At 42.0% G+C, this 13,042-nt stretch overlaps 1 protein-coding gene and 1 long non-coding RNA gene across 4 annotated transcripts in view; one reads left to right on the top strand and one right to left on the bottom strand.

Annotated features, from left to right (window-relative positions):
- Window positions 1–13,042, bottom strand: part of KCNQ4 (potassium voltage-gated channel subfamily Q member 4) — a 1,014,801-nt gene that overhangs the window by 633,856 nt on the left and 367,903 nt on the right. The window lies entirely within an intron of this gene.
- Window positions 10,409–11,303, top strand: LOC147730809 (uncharacterized). The gene is made up of 3 exons (XR_015308607.1): window positions 10,409–10,533; window positions 10,662–10,757; window positions 11,222–11,303. It is a non-coding gene; the product is annotated as an uncharacterized LOC147730809 (long non-coding RNA).

Below are 13,042 nucleotides of genomic sequence, written 5' to 3'. Positions count from 1 at the left end.
AAGATAACCCAAAGAATATGAAGCCAAATGACCCCTGTATTATCCCCCTTTGGGTATTTTGATTTCCAAGTCTGTATGCCTCAAGAGACGTGCACCTTTATGCTGTGTCAATCCTTACTCATACCACAGACTTGTACTGACAGAGAGACACACCTCAAAGACCAGAACTTCCCTTAAGAGACTATGCAACTTCTCCATCCAGTCCTCCAAAACTGTGCTTGTAGCTGACTTTGAATCCTTTCATATCATAGAATCCATGTACTGTTGATAACTCTGAAACAAAGATAGCACAAATATAATTGAATGTCTGAGCTCCATCTATAAGCGATACAGAAATATTTCACCTCAAATTATGAAGCAAGGCAGACAAGAAGTCTGTCTACTATTTTACCTAACCCTGAACAAAGTATATTAAGGTCATAGTCACTGTTGTGTGGGTTCTGTCCACTCCAAAATCTTTCCAGGCACCAATGATACAATTTTTCAGCCCCTGTGGAACCTCACTGGAAGTACCCTGCTAATCCTGGTCCAGGGGAAACTTTAGGCAAAAGAGACAAGCAAGATGCTGGAAATGGTGCTGAAACACCGATCTCACAAGTTACTCCCAAAACATGCATTCCTCACATAGAATTACTGATGCTGCAATACAGATGGAAAACATATTTCCCAGACAACTTATAATGGTGTCCATACTGCGAACATTTGTGTTTAGATCCCTTTCTTTAACAGCTGCAATATAGACACTATAACCATACTATTAACCTCTTCCTTTCAATAATGGGAAGGATATCTGACACATATACATTATAGACATAGTCCCATAGACCACAATATCCTTACGAAGACACAATCATAGCCCTGAATTTGAGTCATAATTCTCTCATGAATTTTTTTTTAAAGAACCACTGCAAGCAATAGAAAAATTATATACTAACAGCAAAACATTCAAGCTTTTACACATGTGTTTCTCCGACCCATTTACATAGGCTCCCCTGTATAGCTTGAATATTAAAGAGGCAATCTATAACCCATTCATATTTTACATCAAAACAGAGCTGGATTGGCCGTAGTGACCACTGGGCATTTTCCCGGTGGGCTAGAAGGTTGGGGCTGGATTTTGACCCATGGGGGCCGGTTTTGTTACAGTGGGCAGGCTCTGCAGCAGCACTGTAGTATCAGCCCCCAGTTACAAAAGCCAGTGGTTCTCAGTAGCACCCCCACCTCCTGAGCCCCCTCCCCTCCTGGGGCTTTGAGTGGAATTGACAGGGCAGGTTTCTGAACCCAGTCTGGCCTTGCATCAAAACCCTGGCAAATAACCCTTACTTCCTCTTACACGGCACTCATCCATACTAAGAGACCATATGCAGAACCACATCGAAGCAGTCAACATTCAGACGAGCCCTACAACATCCAGGGGTAAGCTGATCCCAGGAACTCATAAAAAAGCACCTGATTCCATCATACAACACACCAGGTACCCTCACCCAGAGATTACCCAGGAAAGATTGTCAATACTTTCATTACATTTTGTATATGAATGCCCATACTAAACTACTCTCTATTACAAAGACGGCTTTGCCTGCCTTGCCTCACTGTACAGCAATGATACTAGGTGATGCAAAGTGAATGGTGTTTTCCCTTACCTGTGTCCTACAGGACAGACTAACCACGTTTAGGAAGACCCGCTTATCATCACACATATAAAGCACCTCTGGTTTGGAAAGCAGCTACTAGATAGGTCATCGATACAAATATCACCAAAACTAACTAATCAGTACCTTGTAGACAGTCCTTACCAGAAGCCTCAGAATTCTGATTTGCCATCGGTGTCTTTCACTGATCACCACTTATCGCTTTTACCATCATTTTAATAACACCTACCACTGGGCATTGTCACTTAACAATTTGTAAACAGACTCCTTCCACCAACATGATCAAGAGAAAGTCATATAGTTGGCAAAACACTATTAAAACAACAGCACTGTAGCAGCTTATGGTGATCAGAGTTTCAGTCAACATTATGCAAGCTTCCAAATCACATTACACAGAGAAAGAGAATCTCACAAGCCCAGCACTGCCGATGGGTTCATTATCTTTTAAAGACTGATTTAGCTCCAGGATGTTGTCTTGCATTCGGTTAAGAGAGCTCTTACACAGATCAGGTTACACCCGCTTGTGGAAAACGTTTAAGTGAACCACAAAAGGGCTTGTGAGATATGCTGGTGTGATTATGTTCAGCAAGTTCAGCACTTCCGGATTGGCCCAGGGTGAAGGTAGTTAATTCTCGAAAGAGTTAGGAAATTGTAGTTAAGAAATTGGGGGGCATATTACCAAGCAATAGCGATAATTATCGCTATTGCTTGGTTAGAGACAAAAATTTACCGCTGCGCTGCGGCGATTTTTACCGCAAATAAACCTTGGTATTACCAAGGTTTATCGCAAATGCGATAAAAATCGCCGCAATGCATGAATATCGCTGAAAAGTCCGCGATATTCATGCATTACCGAGCTAATGCTCTTAGCCATGTTATCCACCTCCCATTGGATAACATGGCTAAGAACTGCTCAGGGCAGGTGTTAGCTTTTGGAGATATTCGCGCTTAGCGTGATTATCTCCAAAAGTTGGTAATAGGAGATAGCGATGTTAGCGACTGTTTTCAGTCGCTAACATCTTGGCACGCCCACTTTGCATATCATTAATGATAAATATCACTGACATGCAAAGTGGGGCCCAAGATGGTCGCTATCTCCTACTAGCTGTCGCTAACTGGTGTTAGTGACAGCTAGGTAATAGGGAGATAATTTTATCTCCGCTTTCTTAGCTTTTAAAGCCAAAAAAGCGGAGATAAACCCCCTTGATAATATGCCCCTAGGTTTCCAATTCCTACATATCCGAGCTGGTCAACTGTGAGGTTTAAGTATGGTGTAAATTGGCCAAGACGGGCAAATATACAAATAGATTACTAGACATCACATTAAAGCCTATGCCATAGCAAATATTACTGTATTGTGGCGTACAGCCCAGTATACTACTGAATTGTACTTTACCGTACTTTGTAGTAGTGCACACTACAGTATTTTCTTGCACTATAATAAACTATGTTGAAAAGTATACTGTACCACTGAGCTATATAGTACTGCAGTATACAGTACTGTGCTGTAGTGTACTGTACAACTGAGTATAGTATTAGCTTTACCATTTGAAGTGTAGTCTGTAGAGCAGTATGCCACTGGACTGTGAAGTGCCATGGCACTCTTCGGTATTGCATAAGAAGTACATAAAGCACTTACTCACTGGAGTCAAAGTGTCTTTTGAAAGCGTTCGAACTTTAGAAAGGGAGATTGCTGCAATCCCACATTTCAGAGAGTAATTCTCAAACAGCTCACATAGGAGCTCTTCTTAAAAGCATATAGATTGCGTTATAACCGGGGCCAATGAAATTTTTTTTTGGCGGCACAGCATTTTGCAAGCAATTATAAATTAACAACAGTTAACATATACCGCGCTCCACCGCACAATTTGCACATTTAAATAAAAGAACGTTTCTAGCTCAAAATAGTTCAACTTTCCAAAAAATGATGTTACATGCCTGGTGTAGAACCATGACAGACACTTGGAAAAAGTTAACCAGTCACCTTTAAGTAGTTGACCGTTGTATTCCGGTATTAAAGTGTATTAAAAATGTGACATGTTTGTCCTGGCGGTATAAAAGACAGGGGGTTTGTTTTTTGTTTGAATATGAAAGAAAATGCTGACGCTATGAAATGTAATTCAAATAGGATGAAATAATGATTCCCTTCAATGTCATAAAAAGGTTAGTGTTAGACATGGCATCTTTTGGTTTGGTTTCCCATGTCTTTTTGCTTCTGGGCTCCTGTTTTTGATTGTGTGCTGGCCTTCATTTTTGCTGGTGTTTGGACTTTGGGCACTTTACCATGGCTGACCAGTGTTAAAGTGCATGTGCTTTGTGTCTAATGTGTAATGGCATTTGGTTTCTCCATGGTTGGCATATTTGATTTACTAGTAAGTCCCTCATACATGTGACCAGGGCCTGTAAACCAAATGCTACTAGTTGGCCTTCATCACTGATTGTGCCACCCACATGAGTATCCCTCCAAACGTGTCTTAGGGCTGCCAATGCAGAGCCAGGGTGCACAGTTTTTAACTCCCATGTTGAAATGGCAAGTACACTTACTTTCTGGACCCAAACCTTCCTTTTTAGGTCTCGTGCCTACCGTTGCAGTGCGTAGCATAGCTTGTGCAGCTCGAGACCTTTTGTAAGGGGGTTCTGAAAGCTGCTCACACGCTCGTGCCTGTGATCAGGCTTTTGGCGCACCTCCATTGGCTTTAGCGTGTTTTTTTTATAAAAAGGGACGCGATTGGGCAAAGGTGGGCGCATGTATTGCCTTTGCAATGCCCATTCCCATCCGTGTCTAGCAGGCGCAGCAGTGCGCGTTCGCCTCGCTGCCGCGCTCCCTCCCCCCCCTCCTCTGTGGTGCGCGTGCACCACTAGTTTCCATTCACGCCCCTGCTCCTCTGTGGTGCGCGTGCACCACTGATTTTTCTTTTTTGTAAACATGCAGGGTCATTTTGAACATGGGTCACCGAGACGGAGCTGTCACAAGCAAGCAGCTTCCTGTCTAAATAGCGTCTCATTACAGAAGGCTCCTGTTGACATGGCCTCGTCGCCAGATGACCTATCTGTTCAGCGAATAAACACAGTCTTTCACAAGACTTAACCGAAGAGGCAGGAAGCCTCCGTTCTATAAATTTTTCTGTATGTGATAGCTTCTTCTTAAGATTTTGCAGTCAGCTGCTAAAAAACACAACCCTTATGTTTGGTCCGTCAAGTGGCCTTGGTTTGTATTGGTTCTGCCTGCAACATCAAAGTTTACCAGCATTCACTGAGATTTTGTAAAAACACACTTAGCCCTAAAATGCTAATTGATAAACATGGTATCGCACCTTCGAGCCCTCTGCAGTCAATGCGGCAGCTCAGTTGGGCTCTGTCCAGCTCCGGGGAGATTGTGCTTCTCTGCACGCTGACCTTGCAGTCCGCTTGCTGGTTCACCGACTGCTCCTGTCCGTTGCGCCGCACCCCCTTCGGGTCTGCGCGGCCATCTGCTCTGCTCCTTTGCCGGCCTCCCTGTGCTTCCAAGTTGCACGCAGCCAATCATGGGGTTGGGGGGTTCACTCACACTCCGCAGTGCAGAGTGCTCCTGTTAGTCCACTCCATCAGAGCTCTTTGCTGCATAACCTGCAGATGTGAACGTAAACTATTTTTGTTTCTAGCTCAAATGGATCAAATATTACTAAAATGCAGTGTCACGTGTTGCTGCACAGCGGAAAGCCTGGTCACCTTTGTTGCTTATTGCTATATTGGGAGGTTACACCAGTACTGATGATGTGAAACCTATGGCCTGGCGTTTTAGCAAGTTTAACAATTATAAAAGAATGGAGTGTTACTATCACAAAACATGTGGCATTACACCGTATAATTTGCCTTGCTTGTCACTTGATTTACATCAACATTGCCTCATAATTTGGTCTCCCTCTACCGCATATTTCCAGTCAGTGGCCCTGCCTAGAGCCTATTCATATGGGATTCTCGAGGGCCCCATACCCTCTTATGTGGGGGCACAGCAGCCTTGTTCACTACGCCACTGACTAAAGACTGGAACAGTGTGTGTGGAGTCCAGATCACCCCAAATCTAATCCCTCCATCCCCTTTTGAGTATACTCTGCCGCAGGCCAACACTTGCTCATTTCCTGGACCTCACTATCTGTATCTGCCCAGCATCGAAAGTACTTAGCAGCATACATCTGACTTTAAATGCTGCACCTACAGAAAAATATCAAACTTCCCTGGCAGGATGTGGAGGGCAACCTAGGACGTAATCCGGTTACCTATCGTGCCGCACAATAACAAGAAGCTTCTTCCTGCCCGCCCTTTACTTAGGAATTGCAAGTCAGCATTTGAAGGGAATGGGGTGAATTGTAGGCACGAAGTGTGAGTTCTGGAGACCGCTGTGAAGTGAAGTTAAGGGTGTGCACGTGTGACTGACTGAAGCGCTGGTGACTCCCCAGGGTATATTCCAGGCCTGTTTCCGTGCCTTGGCTCTGCCGGTAGAGAAGGGCAACAGATGAGTGCAGTCTCCACACCAGGCAGTGTGTTCAGGATTGCAGCTGTGCGCCCAGGTCTGTAAACACACAAGCACCTTCCAGAAGAAGAGGCACACCACCAAATAAGGCACGTTTTACCAGTCGCGCTTAAATAGCATATCAGTAATCTAAAACACATGCTGCTTATGTACTGTCAATCAACTTCTGTGCAAAGGATTCAGACACCAGAGAGCAGACACCACAATAACAACAACCATGTGACAATCAGCCCGCAGCTTTTATATCTACAGTACCCTGAATATAACAAGCATTTGCAATGCAATAGGTCTCGCATTATCTAAGTTGGAGCTATTGGCATTGCTTAATAATGCAACACCAATAGCTCAAACTTTAATAATGCAAGACCAAGTGCATTGCAAATGCTTGTTACTATATGAGAGGCACACTATGGTAGGCCCAAGGCTGTCTAAGGGACAGGGTGCTGTGTATTAAAAAGCTGATACATGTACTTTTAAGTTTAACATGTCTTGGTAGTAAATTCACTTTTCACAACAGCAAGGCCTATCTCTCCCATAGATTAGCATTGGACTGCCCTATAGCATTTTACACTAGTATCTTCCAAATCGAAGCGGATAGAAAATTGGAGTTTGGTGTCTCTGGACAATTTAAAAACACATCTTTTAGTGAAGTTGGTTTTTAAATTGCAAGACTGAAAATGCGACTTTTAGAAAGTTGGCATATTAATACTTTATCAATTAATCATGCTGTGCCTCTGTCTATTCCTACAATAGACGTCTGGGTTGGATGACAGTTGGGCTTTGTGAATTAACTCCAGACAGCTACACAAGCAAAGAAAGCCTTCAAAGAGGTTATCCTCGAAAAATACTCAACAAGGCAAAGGAGAGAGTCGCCAAAATAACTAGGGAAAGCACATTGGAAAACAGGGCACCAAAAAAGAACAATAAACTTCCCCTTGCTTTCTCTACGAAATTCACTGACGAGAACAGTAGAGTTTTTAATACATTAAGAAAACACTGGCATCTCTTGACAGAGATCCCTAGCATCAAAAATGACCTTCCCTCCAAACCCAAAATTGTGTACAGACGTGGTCACAACTTGAGGAATATGCTTTGTCCCAGTTTAGTGACCACTGAGGAACAAAAACACTGTTGGCTTCCGCCTAAAACCATGGGCTTTTTTACGTGTAGAAACTGCAACGTTTGCAATTTAGGAAAGGATAAGACAAAATTTTTTTGTTTTAATACAAACAAAACACACAAAATCAAACATTTCATAAACTGCAACACTACTTTCGTAGTATATATCATAGGCTGCCCATGTGACACAATCTACGTGGGTAGCACGAAACAACCTTTGAAACAAAGGATCCAGGAACATGTCCGGGCCTATCGCAATAATGACCACAAATATGCGATGACCTTCCATATGCAGGACAAGCATAAACCAGATGACAAACTATGGTTTATGGGAATAGATCATGTCCCTGTTAACCCTAGAGGAGGGGACCGAACCCTAGCCTTAAGAAAATGTGAAGCAGAATGGATATGCAGACTGCGGAGTGTGGAATTGGGACATAATTATGATGATGAAATGCATTACCTAATTTCATAAATTGTACGCAGACAACTTGAGTAACCTGAGAAGTCAGTTACATTTGACTTTCATAGGTCGAATGTTGTGCTTACCTCCATTTTTTGTTTCTTCAACTAATTGATAGCTTAATACCATCAAGTCTTGTATTCTTTATCTCATCTACTACCACTAGGGTTTAATGTGTTGAGAATATTTTCTGCAATTGTTAATGAAATGGTATATCTAATGACTGTATGTCACTAAAGTATAATTGGTGTTATTGACCTGTACCTGATCTCTGACAACACAAAAAAAGTATCCTTGTGAGTGACAAGCTAAATTCTAATTACAAATTAATTGCATGTTGTTCCTATATGGGTCAATGCCAATAGCTCTGGAAAATGGAGCCTTTTTAAAACATATAAGGTCCGGATTTTCTGTCAGGGAAACCCTTACCCAAACTCTTCCTTTTCACATATTATTGCAGACTATACATTTGGTAACTTAAGGAACATACCACACATAATCACCTTATTTCTTCTTGTGCCTAAGCCCAAAATAAAATGGCCGCCACTTTTTTCATTGTTTTGTGTACACCATAGAGAGAAACACTAACTGCCTCACCCTGTGTTATTGGATCGTACCCATGCTAAAGCGCTTTGGTAATATCACAATAACAACTCACTTGAGCCGTCCGCCTCGTTTTTTACACCATCGCGATTGCAGCCAAAACGGATTCTAAAATGTATTAATGCGCTATACATATGTTAGTAATAATGCGCAAATGTATTAATTTTTAAATACCGCCACAATAGCCTCGAATACTGGCTTCATAAGATAAGCAATGTTCTTTTGAATCTATATGGGAGCCCGTTCTTATCTAAAATGGTGACTGTTAGGCTTCATGTAGCTTCCATAAATAGAACTCGTATACTTACACAATATGGCCCCCATGCTAATCGCCGGGATATCTTAACTGGTTTGCTTAGCCCAAGCCAAAATGGCCGCCATACTTTTTATCGTTTTTTGAATATTACCGAGAAAAGAATTAATTCCTTCCCCCTGCGCTACTGAATTGAATTCATGTTAAAGCGCTCTTCAAATATTACAATAATAGGTCATTTGGGCAACTCCCTCCGATTTTTGACATCATCGCGATTGTAGCGCAAATGGACTCTAAAATCCACCAATGCGCTAGACATGTATTAGGGATAACGCATATTTCTATAAATTTTCAACTCCCGTCACAATAGCCTTGACAAAGACAAGCAATGTCTCTTGGATTTGGTCGGGAGCCCGTTCTTATCCAGTATGGCGACCATTAAGCTTCATGTCGCATCTACAAACAGCATTCGGTTACTTAATCAACATGGCCCCCATGTTATTCATAGGCACATCGAAATTGGTGTGTCTAGGATAGACATTGCAAATCTCGAGGTGGTAGGCAGCATATGAGTATAGGGGCTTTATTTATTTATCTATTGTTTTGTTTATTTCTTGAAATTGTCCCCTAAATACCTTCAAGTTTCATAGGTTAAAATGGGACTTGGTGTAAACACAAGATGGCGACCATCAAACTTCACACTAGACTACAATTAGGCACTCAGTTACTTACATGACATGGCCGTCATGGCAATTGTCATTCCAAATTAGTAAATTAAACCAGGTGTTTCCCATTAGGATCAATTGAAGCCAATATATAAACAGAGCCAAAATGTATCATTAGTCTGCTGCTACCTGACGGAGGAGGACGTTATAGTGCATGCTGCTCTAGGAACCAGGGGATGCTTTGGCTCACTTTATCAAGGTAAGAGGGACTATCAAACAGATTAAACAGGGATTTATTAGAGCCTTGGGTCTTTCTTTTGAAAAGGGAATCAATAATGTTAGCTCATCATTTTCAGCTAATGGGGACCATAATCTTAATTTACCTTTTGCTCATTTAGATTAAGCGAGCTTAATACAAAGGTTTCAATATATAGAGAGAGATGGGACTTTGGAAAAAGGAATTTCTTTTGGGGTCCTTTTTTTTTTTTTTTTTAATTGGAACCCTATTAATTTTCCTCCTCTCTTTCTACAATCTATTCAGAGTGTCCAAGCAGGAGGACCAATAACCAATCCCTCTACAACAAGTTAATAATTACAGGTAAGATAAACCACCAAGCACATACTTAGATGTTTGGTGGACTTATACTGTAAAAGGTTCTGCCTCTCATGGCAACATAGATAGCGATGAGCAATGATATATATATAACAATTTGATTTGCTTAATAAAGAAATTATAGATAGGAATAGCCAGGGGCAGGAACCTTAGGTTATTGCTCTACACGCTTAGCTCGCTAATAACTCTCATCCCCTTTCTCCCTCTCTATTTTTGATGTAGATAGTCAGACAGAATCTACATTCCATGCTTTTTTACCCTGGTTCCAGCTCTATTCTTGGACCATCACCCATTTCTTGGTGTAAGTGATGTGTTTTTTGTCCTTTGCTTGTATATAAAGAACTGGTTAGCCTACCCTTTTGATCGTTGAAGTACAATGTGATAAAGGTACTTCCGCTACCCTTATATCACTGACTAGCCTCTCCACCTCAAATAGTAAACGTAGAAAATCTGGTGAGCTGTTATTGAGGAGAATTCTAAAAAAAATTCTAAAAACACTTTGTCTGTCCTATAGGAGAATCATATGTACAACTTTGAAATCCCGCTATAAAAGAGCTGTTGCAGAACGAGACTACAAATAGATACATCTCTCCTAAGATCAAGAACAGCGTGGTCAGATCAGATTCCTCCACAGAAAACTATTCTGTTGAACAGGGTAGGTTATAGGCCTTACTTACAACCATTCATAGCTAGTTTAAGCTCCCCGATTTTCTTAGATTGTTTTATTGTCAAGATGGTTGTTCCTTGACCATTCATCTATGTTTTCTCATAAACTACTTCTAGATGCCTATTTGAGCACAGATTTTCGTCACAGACAATTCTACGAATCCAAATAACTGCGGGAGAGGATACTAGGACATTAACTCATCCTTTATTGTGGTATGTTCTACTTTCTAGTGTTACTTATATCTGTAGTAGAGCCATTGTTCTCCCTTTCTATTTACTTTTGGATGCTGGTTTCTCCACTTCCTTATAGATATATAGAATGTTTCTATTACTTCTGAGAGGAGGGTTAACGATATAAGAGGGAAGGACCCATATGGGGTACAATATGCAATAACCCAGAACACCTTGACCACTTCTTAGGAAGAGAAAAGAGAAAAAGAAAGAAAAAGAAAAAATTTCAGTAAAAATCCAAAAAGTTCAAACTGCTCTCTGTCAATTAATGCAGACATCTAGTCCTAACTGTTGTTGGCAATTTGTTTTGACTACTTGCACTAGATTTTATTCCTGTAATGAATTGTTTATGAAGCCTGGCATTTTCTGTATGAACGTAATTGTTTTTGTTTTTAATGTAGATTTTAATCGTATGTCTTTTGTACATTGTCATTTTTTGTAAACAGCCCTGAAGAAGTCCCAAGAGGACGAAACGCGTCGGCTGTAGCTCCTGTGTGTTTTTTTACTCTCAACTGAACTCAATAAAGAACTCTAAAAGAACACAAGTAACAAACTAATGTGATTATTGCTGTTAATCTCATCAAAAGTTATCAGTGTCTACAAATCCTAAAGTGGTGCACCTTGACCTTGTTTAAAGTATACAATAGTTCATGTCTTGAACCAACATTGTAACAGTGGGTGTTTTAGAAGTGTGCACACAGATTTTCCCATATATGATAGTGTGGGTTTAAGCTAATATTGTGAGAATATTTGACCATGTGCTGTTCGTTTGGGAATCCTCCACCGTTGTCTTTTTTCTAAAGCTGAGGTGTGCCCTGCATATCCAGATGGCCCATCACCAGGCTGATGGGTCTTCCTGAGCTAGAGTGGTGGGAAGGGTTGACACTTACACTTGAGTAGGGCTGTGCTTGTCCACACACAAAGAACTGCATACCCCCTGTTGTTTGTCTATAGCCAGGGCCAGGAAGGGCAGGGTTTTGTGCTCTAGTATTTTGTCAATTCGCAGAGTTCTGCTTAATGGTACTCCGCGAACTCCGCCCAGGCTTAGACTTCACCTCCATCTTGCTACCAGCACCTGGGCTCCTCGGCTGTGAGTCATGTCCGGCCAAGTGGTGCAAACTCAGTTCCAGACCCTTGGAGGTGATTCTGGTGCTGCAACTAAGAAATTGATGCATTGACTACAAGCTTCAGTACATAACCAGCACATCCATGCTAAATCAACGCATTGCCACTGCCTGCAGCAAAGCTGTGGTTCTCCGCACGCTGAGTGTACAACGCAATGACCGCAACTAACAACACAAGCCCTGACAGTGCCGCAGCACCTCCGAAGACCACTGCTGCGTGATTCGCGAGCACCTCTTCACCAAAGTCCATGATGCACCACTCTGACCAGTGCCTGCAGCCTGGTGGCTCTACATCCACATCTTGAAATCGCACACCGCTATATTACATCGATGTATCATCAACACCCCAGTGCTTACTAGTTACCTCCCCTGTGCCATGCATTATCCTCGGACGTTAGCTACTCAACGACCCTGGACCGCCTCCAGGAACCGATGCATCACTTTGCTACAGTCATGCCTAACCTACTTTGTGCAACAAATCGTCTCCAAGCACCATGTGCCAGCGATCTGCATAGCAGTAAGGTACCGACGCCTTACCTGCCTTCGCGATGCCTCATTCCCCTCTGTGCATCACACAGCTTCCGACGTTGTGACTCATCCAAAGTACTGTACTGGGGTCTTTGCGACTCCTGTGGCCGGCCAGCGCACCATCACAGTCAAACTGAACTTGTGCATTTGTCTCGGTCAAGCACGACCAATTAGCCCCAATTGGAGCTATTGTTTTGTAAGTGCGATAACTGCATTTAATATTGAAGGATTCATATCTTGATTTGTGTATGTTGCATTTTTATTGTTCTGGTCTTGTTTTACTCAGACAATTATTGGCTATTTTTCTAAACTGGTGTGGAGTATTTTTATAGTGTTTTTGCTGTATTACTGTATGTGTGTGTACACATTCTTTACACATTGCCCCTTTAGTTTAGCCTGACTGCTCTGTGCCTAGCTAGTGGAGAGTGAGCACTTACCATGACTATAGTGTGGATCCCTACAAGGACTGGTGTAAATCACTGACAACTAGAGACCCCTATTTCTAACATTCAGCTTGTTATACATGCAAATGTATCATACACCACAAGCATTGTTCTCAAGAAAGCACTTATTTCAAGAGGGCACATAGGAGCATAGTTACATAGCCCCTGCGCC

Source organism: Lissotriton vulgaris, chromosome 2_1 (assembly GCF_964263255.1).
Source record: "Lissotriton vulgaris chromosome 2_1, aLisVul1.2, whole genome shotgun sequence".
NCBI lineage: Eukaryota > Metazoa > Chordata > Amphibia > Caudata > Salamandridae > Lissotriton > Lissotriton vulgaris.
This window is presented reverse-complemented; position numbering and strand designations above follow the sequence as displayed.